The sequence below is a fragment of the Brassica napus genome, chromosome C9 (assembly GCF_020379485.1).
Source record: "Brassica napus cultivar Da-Ae chromosome C9, Da-Ae, whole genome shotgun sequence".
Taxonomy (NCBI): domain Eukaryota; kingdom Viridiplantae; phylum Streptophyta; class Magnoliopsida; order Brassicales; family Brassicaceae; genus Brassica; species Brassica napus.
The window spans coordinates 30,071,075-30,091,384 of record NC_063452.1 but is presented as its reverse complement, the minus strand read 5'-3'; the positions used below and the strand labels follow the sequence as shown (position 1 = coordinate 30,091,384).

General features: G+C 31.2%; 1 long non-coding RNA gene and 2 pseudogenes across 5 annotated transcripts; 2 read left to right on the top strand and 1 right to left on the bottom strand.

The window, feature by feature from the left end:
* Positions 1 to 5,825: 5,825 nt before the first annotated feature.
* On the bottom strand, positions 5,826 to 10,586 carry LOC106451819. 5 transcript variants are annotated; one of them, XR_001289672.3, is made up of 7 exons: positions 10,411 to 10,586; positions 10,077 to 10,327; positions 9,861 to 9,987; positions 9,664 to 9,780; positions 9,500 to 9,592; positions 6,301 to 8,121; positions 5,826 to 6,226 (listed from the first exon to the last, which is right to left on the bottom strand). It is a non-coding gene; the product is annotated as an uncharacterized LOC106451819 (long non-coding RNA). The 5 variants fall into 5 exon arrangements; XR_002658720.2 differs by having other exon boundaries at positions 5,826 to 8,121; positions 10,411 to 10,583; XR_001289673.3 differs by having other exon boundaries at positions 5,826 to 8,121; positions 10,077 to 10,305; positions 10,411 to 10,580.
* A 181-nt stretch (positions 10,587 to 10,767) lies between these two features.
* On the top strand, positions 10,768 to 13,652 carry LOC106378022 (annotated as a pseudogene).
* A 1,940-nt stretch (positions 13,653 to 15,592) lies between these two features.
* LOC106378030 lies at positions 15,593 to 17,574 on the top strand (annotated as a pseudogene).
* Positions 17,575 to 20,310: the final 2,736 nt, after the last annotated feature.

The following is a 20,310-nucleotide window of genomic DNA, read 5'->3' as shown; positions in this document are numbered from 1 at the left end:
CCATTATTCATCATTACCATTACTAAATAGACATTTTCAAAAATATTTTTTTTCATTAAGTGGGAAAAGATTTATATATATGTATATATATATATATATATAATTATTTAAATAAATAAAAATAAAATAATAATTTTTTTATGCTTTTTAATTATACTTTTTCAAATTTGAAATTTTTATGAAAAAAAAAATTTAATTATTTTTTTGAAAATCGAAAATTATGTTTGAAACTATTTTTTATACTTTTTAAGTATTTATTTATATATTTATTAGAATCTTAAATTTCACATTCCAAAAATCATATCTCAACTCTAAACCCTAAGTCTAAATTAGTTAATCCTAGAAGTATAAATATCTTTTACCCTTCATTAAAAATGAAGATAAAAATGGTTAGTGTAAACATGAAAATTGGTAATATAAATGTGGTATTTTTGACAATTTCTCTTGAATAATTTTTAACTCCATATCAATTCACCAGCGCATTATATTAACCAGAGCATAAAAAAATATGTAGTCGACATTATATATATATATATATATATTTTTTTTTTTTTTAAAATATATTGTTGACAAAATATAGTGTTTTAAATCGTTATATTGCGACTTTTTATACTTACAACATGAGTAAATGGCTGACTTTCAAAATTTTATAAAATGAGTTAATTGCCATTTTCTATAGTTATGGTATCCCAGATTTCCACTTTATATGTAATATATTATGCAATAATTGTTGAATATGCATAATTCCTTTCATTGACCCCAACATATAGCTATATATTAAGTGACTACCTATTCTATTTCATTAACACAAACAAACCATCGCAACTATATTGTTTTCATCTCCTATCTTTTGCAAATGGCTGGTTTAAACTTTTTCGACTTGAAAACGTTTAACAATATTAGATTTTTTTTTTTTTGTTTACTTATCTAGATAATAATTAGTAGAATTTTAGCAAGGTTCAAGGTCTGACCCACTAAAATAAAGTCCAGTGTATTTTATGTTTTCAGTTAGATTTTTCAAAAGCTAAGTTGACATATATTTCAGACATTTAAACAATACTTATATTTTCAAATTTTCAACATGAAGCTTAAATTAATTTTTGATGATTATATATTGAGAAAAACACACATTGTAGAACTCATTTGTTTATAATTTGAAAAACATACGTATTGTTTTATAAATTTCAGCCCGAACAGGGTGTGTTATTAAGATACGCCTAGGCTTTGCCGGAAAAAAAAAAACATAAAACTTAACTGAAAAAAAAATTGAAACCAAACTAAAATTCATAAATAACTGATCAGTTTCTATATTAATGGAACAAAAAACAAAACCGAATCGGAACCGAAAAACAAATGGATACCTCTTTATATAGTTAAAAATATTAAAATTACCAAATATTTGATTATATTACTTATAAAATGTAATGTCCGAAAAACCAAACTATCGGGAGATTTTTATCCAAAATATTTAATTTTATCTGCATAACCTCAAAAGAATTGAATTATCCAAATTATTTTTATTCTAAATATTTAGATTTAACCGGAAACCCCAATATTTCATCCGAAAATTTGAAAAAGAGAATATATGTTTTTTACTCGGATGATCCGAAATTAACCGAGAAACTAGAACCAAACCGGAATCGAATTTGAACCAATTTTTTTGGATATTAGTCGGTTTCTAACATTTCTATTCAAACTGAAACAAACAGAAACCAATCCAAATTTCATAGATAACCGAATGGTTCCTATTTCTCTAAAACCAAAACCTAAAAAACTGAACCAGAACCGAAACTAAAACCAAACACCATGCCTATATATGCATATAGCTCAATGTTATGTATTGTACTATATAATGTCTACCAAAATGTAAGTTAAATTTCTTTATTTTCCATACACTTTCACCCCGCGCAAGGCGCAAATTTCTACCTAGTAAAATAGATATATTCAGTGAGATTAACAAAAATGACAGTGAATGTCAAAAAAATACAGTGAAAATATAACCTTTTAATACAATTGTAGGTAAATTATAAAATCTATAAGTTAGATTGATTAGACATATTTTAAGCTTTTGGAATTGAGAAATATTTTTCTTTTTGCTTCCAAAATAACTCTCATCAACTTGTCTATCTTTATACATTCAGAGTTTGATATTTTGATCTAAGTAATGGATTGTATGATCATTTTCACTGAAGCAAACTATTTTGAACTAGATTGTCTGGAGTTGGTAAAATTTATATCTACACCAATGGATCTTATCAAATAGAAGTTTTCTCTTTGGAAAATAGTTAATACAATTCGGTAACATCCAATCTAAAAACTTTTATTTTTTAAAATATAATGAAAGTTTGTAACTTAAGAAATTGACTTAAATGTAAAACTGTTACATTATTGGTTGGCAAAGTATTTATACAAATATATATGAAATTTTATAAATTATATATATATATTCATGTTATTTTACTGTCACACAAAATAAAAATTTACAAAAAAGGATATTTAATATTTTTAAAACGAAATTATGTAAAACAAATATTCAAAGGCTGGTGATCACCTATAGTATTATGTCAATGTCCATTGGCTATTCTTTAGGAAAAGATATTGTACAACTGTGTGTTCCCTTTTGTGCCATATGTTGTTTTACCATATATATGATCTACCATATAATCACAATACCCAACTACTGATTTGATTTGTTTACAAGAGTGGAATTACAAGCATGGAAATTTATTAATTACATCAAATCATATCAAAGTTATTTCGTTTATTATATGCAATGCAATTAAAATCTGGTTGTTTTATAAATATCTCCCACTCGAATTTTGCATAATTGTTATCATGTGTACATATATATGTATATGTGTGTATTTAGAACATTTTATAAAATTTGATAGAGGGCATCAATATATATTTCAGGATGGTTATTTTTGAATAATACAGAATTGTGGATTCGGATTTGGTATGATCTGATCTATATGGTTATTTTTGAATAATACAAAATTGTGGATTCAGGTTTGGTTGATCTGATCTATAGCTTCGTCTTGCAAAAATTGCAAAAAGCAAAAAAGGCAAGTTTCAAAAAAAGAAAGCAGAAAACGACAAAAGAAGTCAGCAATAGGTATATATTTCTATATATTAAGTAGTCGACAGAAAAAAAGGGTTTATATATTAAGCAAAAAAAAAAGACATTAAAAAATGAGCAATATAAGCCTTCTAATAGGTTGATCTTGTTCTCTGTATGCGAACCTCTACTTTATCCGATCGTTTTTTACCTTTTAACAACGGTGAAAACAAAATCAAATTTCAGCTTTAACAGCTCCACAATATTATTTATTTTACTCAAAGAACTTTAGGTAATCTATCTATACTATTAAAACAGGATTTTGCCCTTGGTTTTCATATATAATTACATTACAATGCCATTATCATTTAATTGTCAATTGTCATTTAATTGTTAATTAGAAATTCATTAATGATCATAGTTATTTATACTTCCTAATATAACAACATATTTTGCAACACTATACGTTTTACGAAACATTTAATATAATTAATACAATATGATTTGAACATTAATAAGTTCGTAGTCTTACAACATCACAAATAAACTGAATATATTTTCTAAACCTAGAACATGGTGAACGTTATAATCTTCTTAGCCTTATTGATTCTTCCATTGTACAATAATTTATAGCACAAGGCGGAGAATACAGATATATATATATATATATATATATATCATTATAAATTAGACTTATTACATGCTGAAAAATGTAATATGTTTAATATGCTTGAAATCACAATGTATCAATTTTGTCATTTGTAAAAATATTATTCAAAGCTAATCCCTTAACGATAAATCCAAACTCTAAAACTAAACCATCAGCCCTGTTTTTTTTTTGGATCAAACTACTTGCATTAAACTAAAGAGTGAATTGGTTCATAATCCATAAAGAACATGGAAATAAAGAAACTACCTAAGGTAAAATTTATGTGGGCTTTCGGATTGTTTAAGTGGAGAGGAAATTACGTAAATGTCCTTTTGGTTATTTAGAAATAGAAAATTCTGTAGGCCTGATATAGGTTGGAAGATAAAAGAGTTTGTAAATATAATTGGGGGGATGAGTAATAATTAAGGTAGGATAAATTCCCCCATGCAAGTTACGTGATAGAGGCTATAGATATTTCGGCCAATGAAAGAGTTGAGAAATCTGACACAAGCAGCTGGATGAGAAAAGAGAATCACACCAAAAGATCTTTGTCTGCATGCGAAAAAAATGTACGGGGGAGTGAGCCAGAAAGTTCATGGCGGGTTGCCTATTTAAGGAAGCAAAATGGCGAAGCCTCTACATCAAAACATAGTTAAAGCACATACAAGAGCTGAAAGTATTTAATTCTGACAGTATTAAATGGGGAATTCGATCATACAAATGATACTATTGAGCTAGATGACCATGATGATGAGATGGTTGAAGTTAGCAATGAATGCATCGACATGTAGTATATTCATGTTGTAGTTTTGAAATGTTTTCCATACACATCGAACCTTTATCAGGATAAATTTATTTGAAGCACGATAACAAGAAAAATCAATGGTTAAATAAAGTTTTAATACCTTTAATATGATTGTAAAAAAAAAAATAGTTTACTAGCATTTTAAGTTGCTAAAGTATGAAATTGGCTAAATCAGATTAGCGCTAGACTAATACTAAACGAGAATCACATAAGTGACGTTTTATGAAAGATTACTTTAGATTGTATTGATAATCTATTACATATGTAACAATTATATCAACACAAACTGTAAGAACAAATGCAAATGGCGTTAATGGTGTTGAAGATCCTTCTTTGGTCACACCAAGTAAGAAAGGTACGTGACAACATAAATCAATAATTTAGAAATTCGTGCAATTGTTACCTAACCTTTATGGGATAATGTTTGCAGTTATGGTGACTGGTGAAGGATTGGGATTGCAACAATCCAGTAACATTGAGATGTGTAACACAAGTCTGGAGATGCCAATAGCATGTACTATCACACTGCCACCAATTATGAAGTTGGCTAATTGCGGTGGAACAAAAGGAGGTAGATCAATCAAGGGGGGTGAGAGGGAAAAAGATACATCATCTGGAGGAAGTAGCACCGAAGGTGGGTGTTGAATATTGAAGTTAGATTGGGATGGGCGTATTAGCTTAAGTGTGTTGTAGGGGTCTCATTAAGTAGTATTTTGTTGTATTGTCGTTGTGTTGGTCGGCTAAATCGGATTTTAGCATTTTTAAAGTTGTTTTTGGTTTTCTTCTCTGTTTTCTATCCGGCTATGAAGAATTTTTAACAAAAATATTTATAATGTTAGCTTGTCAACATGAATCACTAGCATTGTCTGTTACTAATTTCCAGTAAGATTGATTTCATATTTCGTTTTGTAGGCCTTGTTTTTGGTTGGTCGGATAAATCAGAAGTTTCTAGTTTGTTTTACTGTGCATTTCTGTATTCTAACCGGCTAAGATGAATTTTAAGAACAAGATTAATGTTTTTAGCTTCGCTACTTGAACTATTTGCATTGTCTGGTAAAAAATCCAAGTTAGCCTGGTTTCATAATCCTTTTGTTTGCGACTGTCTTTGGTCGCGTAAATATCTTTACGCAGTTATAGGTTGTTTTAGCTTTTCGTTGATGTCTAAAACCTGATAATGGGAAGGTTAACTGTGTCGTTAGAAACGTTAGCATGATAGTACGAGATTTTAGCATTGTCTGATAATGATTACAAGTGGGAACGATTTCATAATTCATTTTCGTTGACATATATATTTGTTGACCGTATAATTCATATTTTAGCCGAGTTAAGCTGTCTTGTTAGTTTGATTTTCCATTTTTGTTACAGGTTCTGTAAAGTTTTGACAAAGACATTTTCAAAGTTAGAACTACTTCACAAATCTTTAGCATAGTTTAGAGATATTATTGTCTGCGTCGATTGCATGGGACACATGTTGTTTTGGGTTGGCTCTTGCGGTTTTACAAGTTTTGTTTTCCTTTTTGGCTTCATCACGCATCTGGATAACATCAGCTTTGGTGGCTCCGCCTGTGAAATGGGAATTAGAAAAAGAGAAAACTTCTTCGATACACTTGACAAGATTTTCAACTTGAACATCTTCTTCGTCGTCGGACCAGCCAAGTTCCAGGTTGACATTATTTTGTTCAACACCAGCCGAAATTATGGAAATAACTTGCGCCTGAAAACTCGAAAATATTACAAACAGTTTGATTGAAAATATTCAATTTACTTTAAAGATAGCATAGATGGTACCTTGCAAGAGATATTCTTCGGATATGTATCAAACAAGAGAAGAACAGTTGATTTTTTTTCTTGAATACAGAACAGTTGAATATAAATAGAAGAAGATGTGCTTTTGGGTGTCTAGATTTTTACAATAAGGGGAAACTTTTCAAAAACATTAGAATATTTCAAGTTGTTTGACATGAATAGATTTCGTGTATATTTGGTTTATCAGATATATGATCTACTAAAAGTTGTGGGCATCACGAAAACAAAATGCATGTAGAAAATAATAGGGGTATAATGGTCCATGTAATTGTCGATGATTCCTAAGTAAACACCAAATGTGCATATCGCCAATTACATGGTTTTTCTTATGTGTAGAGTGCAATTACTCTAAACTAAATAGGTCTTTCAATCCATAGGAGGTACATCAGCATATAAGAGAGCCGACTTTGTCACATTGTCGGCCTCAGTGTTTTGTAAACGAGGAACATAACGGAAGGAGATGGTATCAAATAGACGATAAAAGTGATAGATATCAAACATAATGCCATACAACGCCGGTCTTGATTCCTTTTTCTTCAATAGAGAGATGACGACCAATGAATTAAGAGATCATTATGAGACCATCAACCATGTTTTTATTGATAAATTATGAGATCATTTTTAAATTATAAATTTATTATAATTTTCCTAAATCCACGTATTCTAAACAACAGGTTGAGATCAACTATTAGTATCCTTATCTTGACATTTTTAAAAGATCTGATAGCACCAATAATAGAAGGAAACTCCTAAACTACAAGAATATATTTCTAAAAATATATTGTCCATTTTATACCAATCATACAGATATAATCATATTTAAAAGATTTTATTAGATCAATAATATAGTATTTTCTTAAATTAAACAAAAAATATTCCTAAATATCTATTTTTCATTTTTAAATATCAATTAAACAATCTTATATGAATCAGTAATAAATATGTTATCTCTTATAACTTGGGCAGCTCTATATGTACTATCTACACGATTTAAAACTATTTAATTTAAAAATATTTCAACTAAATATTACTATTCCTATTTTATTGTAACTTAAATCCATATATAGTTATGATTTCTATCGACATATTCATATCAATTGTTAGTTTCAACTTCTTGGTAATTTCAAAAGATTTAATAGCACCAAAAATATAGGAACTTCCTAAACTAAACGATTTTATTCCTATAATATATTGTCCATTTAGAATAAAAAGTTGGCTAATCTACACCTATATAAATACAACAATATCTATCATTTCATACATCACCACTATTCCAACCAAACCGATTTAGTTAGGTCTTCATCTATGACAATCAAACAAATGTACACAACCGAAAAGAAAACTGAAGAAATCTTAGAGACATCAAACACAAACCTTCTGAGACTTTGGCGATTCAGTAACAAATCTGCTGATTGTCCAAGAAATTATTTGTAATATAACAACATATTATTTAAATCAGATTTTTAAAAACAAGTAATCCCGCGCGGGTCAAAAATCTAGTTAAAACTATTAAAACATGAGTACAAATAATATTAACCCTGAGTTTTCCTAAAAAATTACAATCTTATGCCATTGACCAAAACAAAACACTGTCGTTTTATATATTTGCTAACCAACAACTTCGCTATCTCATAAATTCACTATACAATACTACGCCAGACCATCTAATTAATAAAAATTGACCACTTTATATAACTCGAAACAAAACCAATGAAACCTAAGATAGTAAAAGTACCTCAGTAAGTATAACATTTTGATCCCCTGATATGTTTCCATACGAAATATTCCTCGGTTAATGTTGGTCTGCAAAACCAAAATCAATGTATTTGATAGATACAAAATTATATACTTAACCACATAATCCTAATCCATTAAATATCAAGATTAAGAAAGCATGAAATCATCAAATTATATTTTCGCATCTTAAAATTGTTTTCATCTATCTATTTGTTTCTCGGTTTGGTATCATGGTTTGTATCAAAATATATATTATGATCAATATTAAGTAACATATTTTGGGTTTCTCGGTTTGGTATCATGGTGTGTTCGGCTTAGTTGATATCCTTAGATTTTTGAAAGTTAGTATTAGTAGATTTTACGCTGCACATAATCAAAACAGAACATTTATTTTTATTTCCTAAACGGAATTACATTCCAAAACAAATTCCTATTTCGAAGCAATGATATCAATCAATTAACACAATATCCATCTTATATTCAAATCTTGCTAATCACGTATGCCTAATTTTTTTTAAAAAAATATTCCGGCTATTATTATAATTTAAATAAATCAAAATCGTATATTCGTTTTTCAATGCCTCAAAATCATAACCAACCAAATCTTTTATGTGTATATCCTTTCGATTTGCCAACTATATATATCTCATCTCCAAAACTTGAAAACCATATCACATTACGCAAAACAACCTAAGAATGTCTACTCCGCTCTCAAAACTCAGACCTTATAAATCCAATTGGCGTGTTCAAGTTAAAAGCTTACATTAGTTGAAGCAAGACACATCTTTTGGAGGAGACAGCTTCGAGATGGTTTTAGCAGACCAATGGGTAACTTACCTTTCTAAACACATGTTGCAAACCTCAGGAAAAAAACTATGAGAGTTGTTTTTAAAGAAGTTTTTGACAACCTTGAACTGTTGGAGTCATAAGGTATGTCATTTTAATCTTAAATGTTTACTCGCGTTTTATATTTAGATGTGTTCTTATTAAAAAAAATAATTGTATGCGTGTTTTATTCTATGTACAATGAAGACAATGAATTGAAATGAATGTCCACTTTTGCTCTTTCCAGGTTTGAGTCGGCCACATGTTCTTCTCGAGTGGAAAAATGCTTGCTGGTTCAGAAAAATTGTTTTAATTTATGCAAACAAACAACATTTGCTTTCAATTTCTTTAATCACACATTTATTTAAATAATTTTCTTATTCTTGAGTTTTGAACAAATAAAGTAATTTTCTTTGGTAATTTGAAACTTTTTGTTTTAAATTTTGGTTTTATACAAGAGTATCATTAACATAAACCAGCACGGCATGCATCACTCAGATAAGTAAAAACCAAACATATATACTTAAGCCAGGGTTCTTTCATACTCGCAACCTATTCTAAATGGTCCAACATTGCATTCATTTTATGGTTTACTTATGATAGATAAGTAATTACTAACCTTAAGTCTGTTATTCATCAAGGTTGTTGTCTTCCTTTGCATCAGAACGTCCAACTCAAACCATTGGTCATCTTTAAAAAGACATAATATTACCTATCAAACGATTGACAGATTCTATGTTATAGAAGATTTTAAAAAGGCAAAAAGGTTTAACAATCTCTTACCATGTCGTTGTAAGTTCACTATTATTTTTCGACAACTTATTCTTATCTTTGTGTCCATCTCCCTTCCCTCGGTTTCTCTAGAAAGAGTAGTTGGTCGGTACTACTAATACTTCAAGCCTGAAAGAAAAGATATAACAAAGTTGACTCTAACTGTTTCTAATATTATTCATCTAATATATTAAACATGATGAACTTACAAGTCCAATGTTGATTCCGTGACTTCTAAACAGTCTACTAGATGGTTCTATCATTAAACAGAGCTTTTACAATTAAGTCAACCTGACTTCTCTAATTAAAAATCATTTATGATCTTCGCCGGAGCTCCTATAATTGGACGTTCAATCTAACAATCGTTAGTTATAAGTTAATTTAGAGTAATAGCTACATAAAAGAAGATCGTTAAATAAAAGTACCTCTGTATGTCGATTCTGAATATGAATATATCAAATCATATATGTCTGTTCTCTGTTCGTCTTCTCCCTTCAACTTCTGTTAGGAGGTTAGGCTTTATAGAACAGATGTTCACGATAGAAGCTCCGGAAGCTTTTTCAACCATTGATGGTGAATCATGTCTAATCACCCAAATATAGAGATTACTTTTATCTTCTCCCATTCAAGTATATATCCTCCAAACTAGCGTTGCTTTACACAATTTTGATCAAATCTGTCAATATCTCAGTAACAAAACAAAACCCTAATCTATTAATAGAAATCGATTATAATATAAATACGAATCAAACTCCTAACCTTTGTTATCAATGTTACTCACTGCCGATCTTTAAAAATTGCTTCGGTTTAGATTTCGATACATAAGTGTTCGGTCTCTATGTCTGGATTTTCGGTGAGGAATAGATAGGAGGAGGTCGACGACAGAGATGAGCTCTGTTTATAATGAAACAAAAAAAAATCCTTTTTGTGAACAAGAAACGTTTGTTGGTTTCCCGTATAAAAAACAAACAGTGTTCTAATGGGCTGATTTCTTTTAAATAATGGATTAATATGGCCCATATTACAATTTTCTTTTTCATCAATTACTATGGCCCAAATTACATTTACCATGTAATAAATGTTTTTGTATGATTGTAATTAATTTTGGTATGATTGTAATTAAGTTGCTGCACTAATATAGATATATGTTTGTATAAAATAGTAAATAACTTATATTTCAATTTTTTTAAAACGTACAAATACAATCATATTTGTATAAACATGTAAATAATTTATATTTCAAACTTTTACAAAGTGCAAATACATTCAAACAACTACTGGAATTGAATAATCTGAACAATAAATCAGAAATATCAAACAAGTAATAAAATGGGAATAAGAGCCTCAGATAGAATGTTCACGTCAGTATAAAAAATTGTCCAATGGGAAGCTGTTTTTTTGCCACGTCACCATGGCTGAAATAGAGAGGACTTTCTTATTGGATCTGTTAAAATTTTTATTGGCCCACCTAGCCCATCTAGACAAACCTGCTTCTTCGTCTTCAAGCTTGACGAGCCTCTCCCGACTCTTCCACTTCATCTTCTCCGATCTCGGTCTTTTGTTTTTTGTGTTACCTTCTTCTCAATCAATGATCATATTCAATACTGGTGTGGAAATACCTTTGGATCCAAAGGGATTTGCTTTCATCCAATCAACGATTCGTTTCCAGGTTTTGCTTTCATCCTATTCTGATTATTCTTATAAAATCTGATGCAGAGATTCATTTGTCGTCTTCTTCTTCGTCTCCCCATTCACTGCAAAGATGACGAAATATGTATTTAGACCTGCCAAATCCGCTCCATGTTCTCCCCCAAAGCCACTAGCTCTCTCCCGCACACGATCTGAATAATTCCATGTCATCCACAAGGTTCCCATCGGAGACAGTCCTTACATCAGAGCCAAAAACGTTCAGGTGATTAAAAGTCTCATCCTTTCTTTCATATCTTGGAATCATAACTTCTCATCTGATTTGGTTGTTTTTACTATTGATTATTGGATTCAGTTGGTAGAGAAGGATCCCGAGAGAGCAATTCCGCTGTTCTGGTCCGCCATTAACGCCGGAGACAGAGTTGACAGTGCTCTGAAAGATATGGCTATGGTGATGAAGCAACAAGATCGGGCAGAAGAAGCTATCGAAGCTATTAAGTCTCTTAGAGTCTGGTGTTCAGATCAAGCACATGAATCGCTTGACAACATCCTCTTAGATCTCTACAAGGTACTCACTTTACAAAAAAAAGCAGAACATCTTCTATTTTTCCTTTGTTTCGTTATGCAATTCTTGAGTTTTTACTGAACCGTTGTGTGTTATTTTTGTTTACAGAGATGTGGGAGAAAGATGACGAGATTGCACTGTTGAAACACAAACTCTTCTTGATACATAAAGGACTCGCCTTTAACAGGCAAACGAACCAAAACCGCTGGATCTCAGGGGAAGAAGTTTCAAGTCTCTTTTGAGCAAGAAGCAACTCGGCTACTTGGGAACTTAGGATGGGCTTTGATGCAAAGAGACAACTTCGTGGAAGCTGAAGACGCCTACAGGAGAGCTCTATCTATCGCACCTGACAGCAACAAGATGTGTAACCTCGGAATCTGTCTTATGAAGCAAGGCATGATCAATGAAACCAAAGAGACGTTACAGCTTGTGAAGCCAGCAGTCGTGGATGGTCCTAGAGGAGTGGATTCACATTTAAAAGCTTGCGAGAGAGCGCAGCAGATGCTTATAACGATCTTGTCTCCGAGATGATGAGAAGAGGAGGGGATGATAGGGTTGAGCAGAGAAGGCTTTTCGACACCATGTTTGGTTCTTCCTCTATATGGCTGCCTCAGCCTTGTAGAGAACAGAGCGTGAAGCCTAAAGCAAAGCCGGATTTGAGCAATGGTGGGTATGGTGACGAGAACGTGAAAACCAATGTGAATGCGAATGTAGTACTAAACAACCCATTAAGGGTTGATGCAAAACCGTTCTTCTCTTCGAAGTTGATCAACAATAAAGAGAAGCTGAAGAGGACAAGATCGTCGAGTCAAACCATGGGAATGTTGAGTTTTGGTGGTGGTGATGAGGGAGAGAGAAACACAAAAGAGAAGAAAGCGATAGACTATGGATTACTAGACAGCAAGGAGTTCGAAGAAGCGGTGATCATGGCTGTTTTGGGGATAGAGACGAAAGTGTTGGACAAGAAGAGGCTCAAGGTTTTTCAGGACATCACATTGTCCTCCATAAGCCCAAGAGCCTGAGTGTGTTATCTCAAATAAGATCCTCTGGTAACAATGGCTGTTATAAACGGGAAATCGATAAAGAATCTTGAGAAATGTTTTTGATTATCTACAGAGAATTTACAAAGCTATATTATTTGAAACATTCTCCAAGTTTCTTTCTTTAAAATTAAAAACTTATCTAATTACAAAATTAGACGTGTTTTCTAATTTATGAACGCTTTGATATATCATGTGTCCGACATAGAAGATTATATAATTTAATAATAAAGTAAAATTGTTGATGTTGAGTTACAGTCATTATGTCTAACTATGATCCATCCAGTACAATTTTGTTTTACACAAAAATACCTTTTTCGCTGCATTTTTAGCCAGTTAAACTTCAACAAACGCTATGCACTTTATAAATATGTTATCACCAATTAAAAATTACAACAAAAAACAAAAAAAAATCTTAAGTTAGGAATATAATCATTATTTTTCTTTTAGAAAAACCTCCAACAATGTTAAATACACTCTAAACACACAACATACACATAACACCAACCGCTAAAAATTAGAACAGTTCATCACTACATCTCAACCATATTACAATACAAATCTTAGAAAATTAGTAACCACGGCAAAACGCTAACTACACAAATACGGCATCACATCTACACATAGAGGTAAAGCAACAACAACGTGTATGAAATTTATTTTGTGCTTTTGTTTGTATAGTGTGGGTTATATACAAACTAAAAATTAAATATGCTCAACGCAAACACACGTAAAAATGAGACATCATATTTGGATATATTTAAATAAATAATTTTAAATATATTATATTCTTGATAATTTTAAAATTACTTAAAAAGAAACTAAATTATTAAAAAAATTAATATACAAATAAAACTAAAGCGATATTTTGTAACGTCAAAATAATAAATGAATAAAAAATATATTATGTTAATAAAATAGATTTTAGATTTTAAAGACATCTAATTCATGTAATATTACAAAATTCAAAATTTGTTTATTACAATTAATATTTTACCATTGGATATATTAAAATAATATTCTAAATAGATATTCAATTGTCAGTTTTCAACTATTACACGTAAAGTTTTTTATTAAGTACGTTTTTTTTTTTGAAAATGGGGTTTTATATTTTAAGTAGGTTATTGAAGTACTTTTTCTTTTCGTGAATTTATTCGAGATGAGATTCCGATCTTTTAAACTAAGATAATTTATGTTCTATACATAATTATATTTTTTTTACATAACTCTAAAATCTCGGACTTGATTCTTCATATTTTATTAGTTAATTATGTTACATATAATAGAAATACTTACTTCAAACTAAAAATATATAAAAAAAATCAAATTTAGAAATTAGTTATATATAATTTAATATACAAAAATTCACATACAAATAAAAATGATAAATGTAACAAATTTAAATATATTATCTGCGCGTAGTGCGGAGAAAGGATCTAGTAAACAATAAAAACATTATTTGTAGACATGTAATGTAAAACAAATATATAATATTGTAAATTTTATATATCTATAAGATTAAAATACATATAAACTATTCATTTTTTCAAAAAAAAAAAAGACATCCGCGAGGATCTGACTCTATAGGAATTAAAAACTAATTACGATTAATAATTCTCTGATTTTTGTTTTTAGAAAAACCGTTTCTGAGGTACACGATGTTTACTCTAATATGGTGGAAACCATCCAATGTATTCGAATGTGTCAACAACTACACCAAATTTATGTTAATACATGCCACATATAAGAAGTAAATAATTATATGATGGCAACATCATAAACGAATTTAATTGATTTTAATCTAAATTAATGGGGTCAATCCATAATATATGAAACTTAAACCCAATCAACAAAACCCACTGACCTAGCTCGTGAACCCGACCTGTGGTCGACTTAAGTGACCTTCATTCATTAAATAAAAAAATAGGGTTCATAACAGAGAAGTAAAAAAGAAACAGAGCGAAAGAGAGGAAACAAAAAGAGAGATGGAATTGGGTGGAGGATCCAACAATGCTTCACTCTCTTCCTGCAATTGAATCTCCAGAAACCATACTATCGCACACTAATTACTCCAATGATACTTCTTAAAACCCGATTTTACATTTTTCCCACTCTCCACATCTTTTTTAAAGAAAAGAAACGAAATTAGGTTGTTGGGTTTAGAAAAGAAACGAAATTAGGTTGTTGGGTTTGTAATCTCTCTCAATCTCTTTCACTCGGTCTCTCTGTCTCGTTCTCTCTGTGTGTTAGAAACCCCCAAATCGATTTTTCTTTACAATGTCGTTGTCTATTTTTTTCGGGTTAGGTAGTTTCTGTGTGTAGGTAAGGTTAAGAGGGTTAGGTTGGATCGGGTATTTGGTTTAAGTTGAGTTTTTTTATTAATTATGGACTGACTCCATTAATTTATATTAAAATGAATTAAATCCGTTTATAATGTTGTCACCACATAATCATTAACTTCGTATACGTGACATGTATTAACGTAAACTTGATGTAGTTTTTGACATGTTCTAATACACTGGCTGGTTTCCTTGTTTTTACTCTCTTGTCCTCTTCCTTTCTTCTCTCTCTTGGTGTCTCCTTCTTATAGAAGTAGAAGCCCTTTTTGCTACTGTTCCCTTCTCATTTCGTGTTACTTGATCGCGGGTTCCCTGAAAAATTCGATCTTTCTTTCTGGGTTTCTTTAATTTCCGATTATCTGATCATGGCGGTCGTTGAGAACGTCGGAACTGATACATAGGTTGGTGCAATCTCCCCGTCGCCGCCGTCTTCCGTCACCAGTCAAGGATCATGAGCCTCTTCCAACGAAGATCAAGGTGAAAATGGAGTCCACGGTGAGATCAGATCCCACGTGGAGGGATCCGACGGTGGAGAGAGATTCAAGCGTGAGATGAGAGAGCTCAATGAGCTTTTAACTAAGCTTAACCCCATGGCTAAAGAGTTTGTTCCTCCCTCACTGACTAAGCAAGGACGTAACGGTGGTTTCTTCACCGTCGCTGACTCTTTCCTTGGTGCAGCCGGATATTTCCCCGTCAACGAAGACGGCGGCTTTCGATGGGTAATATGACACGTCTCTTGTATCTTGTCTCTTCGTGCTTGGTTGTTTGTTAAGCTAAAACTTGTACCTTTGAGGCTTTTGCTTAGATTTGGTCTCACCTTTTCTTTTAGCGACTCTGCTTCTTTTGTGAAATTATTTGATTTTGAGTGTCGTTTTTGTTTCTGTTATTTGAAAAAGAAGAAGTCGTTCGGACCACCACAAGGGAAACTGAGGATTAATCCTCGGACAAGTATCGCTCAGCGTGAAGACGTCATTCGAAGAACTGTCTATGTGTCTGATATTGACCAACAGGTTTCTAAAGGCTTCCACCCTTTCTTCAATGGTTCTTCCACAGGCTTACTATATTCTCACTTATTATACTATCTTAATTTTATTTTTTCGGTTTAGGTTACTGAAGAGCAGCTTGCTGGTTTGTTCATCGGCTTTGGACATGTCTCTAAGTCTCTTCCACAAATTCATCTTTGTTTGCGGTGTGTTCTTTGTCTTAACTTTTTTCTTTTTTTTTTGGTTGTTTAGGTTGTTGACTGTCGCATTTGTGGTGACCCAAACTCAGTACTTAGGTTTGCTTTCATCGAGTTCACTGATGAAGGTATCATTTAGCCTCATTTTTTTTTTCAAAGTGTGTGTAAATGTTGGTTTAATGGGTTTGACGATTTGGGGAATTGTAGTGGGTGCCAGAGCTGCGCTGAATCTGTCTGGGACGATACTGGGATTCTATCATGTGAAGGTTATGCCGTCCAAAACTGCTATTGCACCTGTTAACCCGACATTCTTGCCAAGGGTGAGACACTTTTTTTGGTATTGTGTTTCATCACATTCTGAGTGCAAAGTTATGTGCTTTTTATGACTCAGCACTTGTCCTGTTTTTGGTTATTAGACTGAAGATGAGCGTGAGAAGTGTACGAGAACTATCTACTGCACTAACATCGACAAGAAGGTGATTTTGTTTCCTTCACGGCGCTATAATGAAACATAAAGAAGCTGAACTTTTGATGAGTTGGACAGGTCACTCAAACGGACATAAAACTCTTCTTTGAGGCTGTGTGTGGAGAGGTGTTACGTCTGAGGCTTCTGGGTGATTATCATCATCCAACTAGAATCGGTTTCGTTGAGTTTGTCATGGTAAAGCACTATTGATCTTTACGATTGTATCCTTAGATTAAGTTTCAAAGTATCCTTCTTTTCTCTCTTTGGCAGGTTGAAAGTGCAATAACTGCTCTCAATTGCAGTGGCGTGCTTCTTGGTTCTTTACCGATAAGGTCCCCAAGAACAAACCAGTTTTCTCAAACACTTTCTTGTTATTTGGTTATGATTCCCATCGTTGACGTGTTTTTTATTCACAGGGTGAGTCCCTCAAAGAAACCTGTTCGTTCCCGTGCTGTCCCTCGACAACAACAATAGAAGCTTACAAGTTTATTATACATATATATCTGCTCTTTACAGGCATGTAAAGATGTTTGTCTGAAACTCGTAAAGTCTTTTGTTTTCCCCTGTGTAATGCTTGGAAGCTTGATGATGCTTCTGTTGTCTTTTGCGTTCGGATCTTTTCTGTCGTAGGGAGTTTTAATTTCGGTTTGGTTTTTAACTTGTAGAGAAAAGAGAAAAGTTACACAGAGCAGAAGAGAGAAACATAGAGTGAGAGGGAACAAATTCTGGAATGGAATAGATGGGGTCAAATAATTCTATAATGGACCTCTTCTTTTTTAATTTAATAAATGAATTAAAATTAAATCAAAAATAGAGGGAAAAGACCATGAAACCTAAGAAGCTCTACTTATTTACTAACCCACCTATTTACTATCCTAAGAGCATTTCCAACCCCACTCCATTTTGCAATAAATTATGGAGTGGGGTTGGAGATGCTCTAACCCACTAATCCGATCCTACTTAAACACGATCCCTAAATCTCCAGATTTCTCTATCTCAATCATCACTCTCACGTTCATCGCCATCTTTCGTAACTTTTTTTGAAACATGATTTTTTTTGAAACACAAATGTAAATATTTCACAAAAACCAAACTGAAAATCAAGTAACATTCATCTAATCATTTTTTGTTACTCCATTTTCATCTACTCCATATCAATTCTGATTCACAACCTTAAAACCCCATATATTTTTTTTCAATTTTATCAAAATATTTCCGTCTCAAAATCCAAATCAAATCGAAAAAATTCTCCAAACCTTACAAAATTTCGTTCTTATCCCAAATCGATCAATTCCACATCAATCTAGATCCATTTCCGCTTATATAAAATCAAATCTCATCTTCAATGTACAAAATTTCCAAAAAAGAAGAACACAAAGTATTACTAGTACACCTAGTACAACTAAAACTAGTATAAATAGTACAACTAAAACGTGTATAACTAGTACAACTACAACAAATATACCTAGTATAACTAGTATAATTGGAACAACTATAACGTGTATAACTTTACAATTAATATGGTTATATTAGGTTTTATTTTCAGCGTGCGAATGGTGTTATAGAAGAGGATGATGTAGAATAAATGAAAAAGTTGGTCTAATCTTCCACTGTATGGATTTGTCAAAATATGTTAAAAGTTTGTTTTATATAATATTTATTTGAATAATTATTTGTTTTACTAGTTGTACAAGTAGTACTAGTTGTACTATTTTCAAAAAAAAATCATCTTTAATACCGAAGCCGAAGAAAGCAGTAGTAAAGCCGAAAATGTTACAGTAGAAGAGGATTTAGAAGAGTATACTGAAAAATATAACTTACAGGTCGGATAAGCCTGCTCATTCGTTCAGGTCTCTTTTCAGGTAAGCGATAGCTTTTGGGTTGCTTTGAAAACATATGTTGCTTTTGGTGATAAAACTTATGTTCATTTTGGTATCATTTTTCTCTTGTTCGTTCAGGTCTCATGTTTAGTTGTACAAGTTATATTAGTTATACACATACAAATAAGAGAAATCGTGTGGCCATGATCAAAAAAGAGAAAAATGATCTAGGGATGAGAAAAAGAGGAAGTGGGTCCCAGTCAAAAGAAAGAATGGGAGAAGAAAGGTTGTGAGGTTCAGATTAACGGAGGTGAGATGATCTCATGGTTGAGAATGCATTTTCATCAAGGGTATTATAGTCATTTATAATAAAATAACAAGTAGTTGTACCAATTTTCTAGTTATACCGGTTGTACATAGTTTTACTAGTTTTTGAGTTGTACCAGTTTGTGCATAGTTGTACTTTAGCAGTGAAATCGTAATATATCAGTTGTACCACATAATAAATACAATTACATCAGTTGTACCACTTATTTATGTTTACATGTCTTTGTCCGGTAACAATGAAATCATCAATTTCGTAAAAATACATTTCATGTATGTTTTCCAAAAATTAAGTAGACAAACAAGTTAACAAACTTTAAAAGTATAAGGTAGATCATGTAAGCTTGTGGAGTTCTGTAATAATTTTCAAAAAAAAATTCCAAAACTTCAAATAAATTAAGAGAAACTTATGAGTACATACAAATTGAGATATTTGATTGTTTTTTTTCTCATATGGAATACCAAATTGGTTTTTTCAAATATATGAAATGTCAAAGTTGTACCAGTTATAGCAGTAATACTCGTTTAATATATAATAAAAATGATATCAATTGCTTATATGTCTAGGTTTAGAGATTGTACCAATATTTTCACTTCATAGCTTTGCAAAAATATGTTCGATGTTTGTTTATTATAATAATATGACTAATATAGTTGATAAATTTCAAATAAAATATATGAAATTTTGTCATCATATACAAATTAGGATATTTGTTTGTTTATTTCATATGTAAAACATGATTTACTAGTCAAGTTAATTATAGTAGCTACATATTATATATAGATTATAACATTTATATACCAGTTATAAAATTTCTTAACATGTTCAGTTGCACGAGTTATACCTAGTCGAATTGAAGAATGAGCTAAGGAAAATCCTATGGCTGTAATTGAAGAATGAAGAAATGATTATGTGTGATTTTTCATTTGAATCATTTCTTAAAACACTTATCAAATTTTACATAATTTAATCATAATATCTTCTAATATTTTATTTTGTTTTTTAAATACAAATGAATAATTTTTTAAAGAAAATCTAACAAAAATAGTTTTGGCATCTTTTTAAAATTTATTTCTAAAAATATTTAATTTCAATTCTAATTATCATAAAATATCACCTACATGCTTTTTTATATCAATGATGGAAAAGTAGACATTGGTGTCTGACGGTGGAACTCTTTTTTCACACCAAAGATTTCATTTAATATTGAATGATACATATGCGAAATACAATTTTGAAATACTAAAACAGCACGAACAAGAATTTCTCTGTGGATA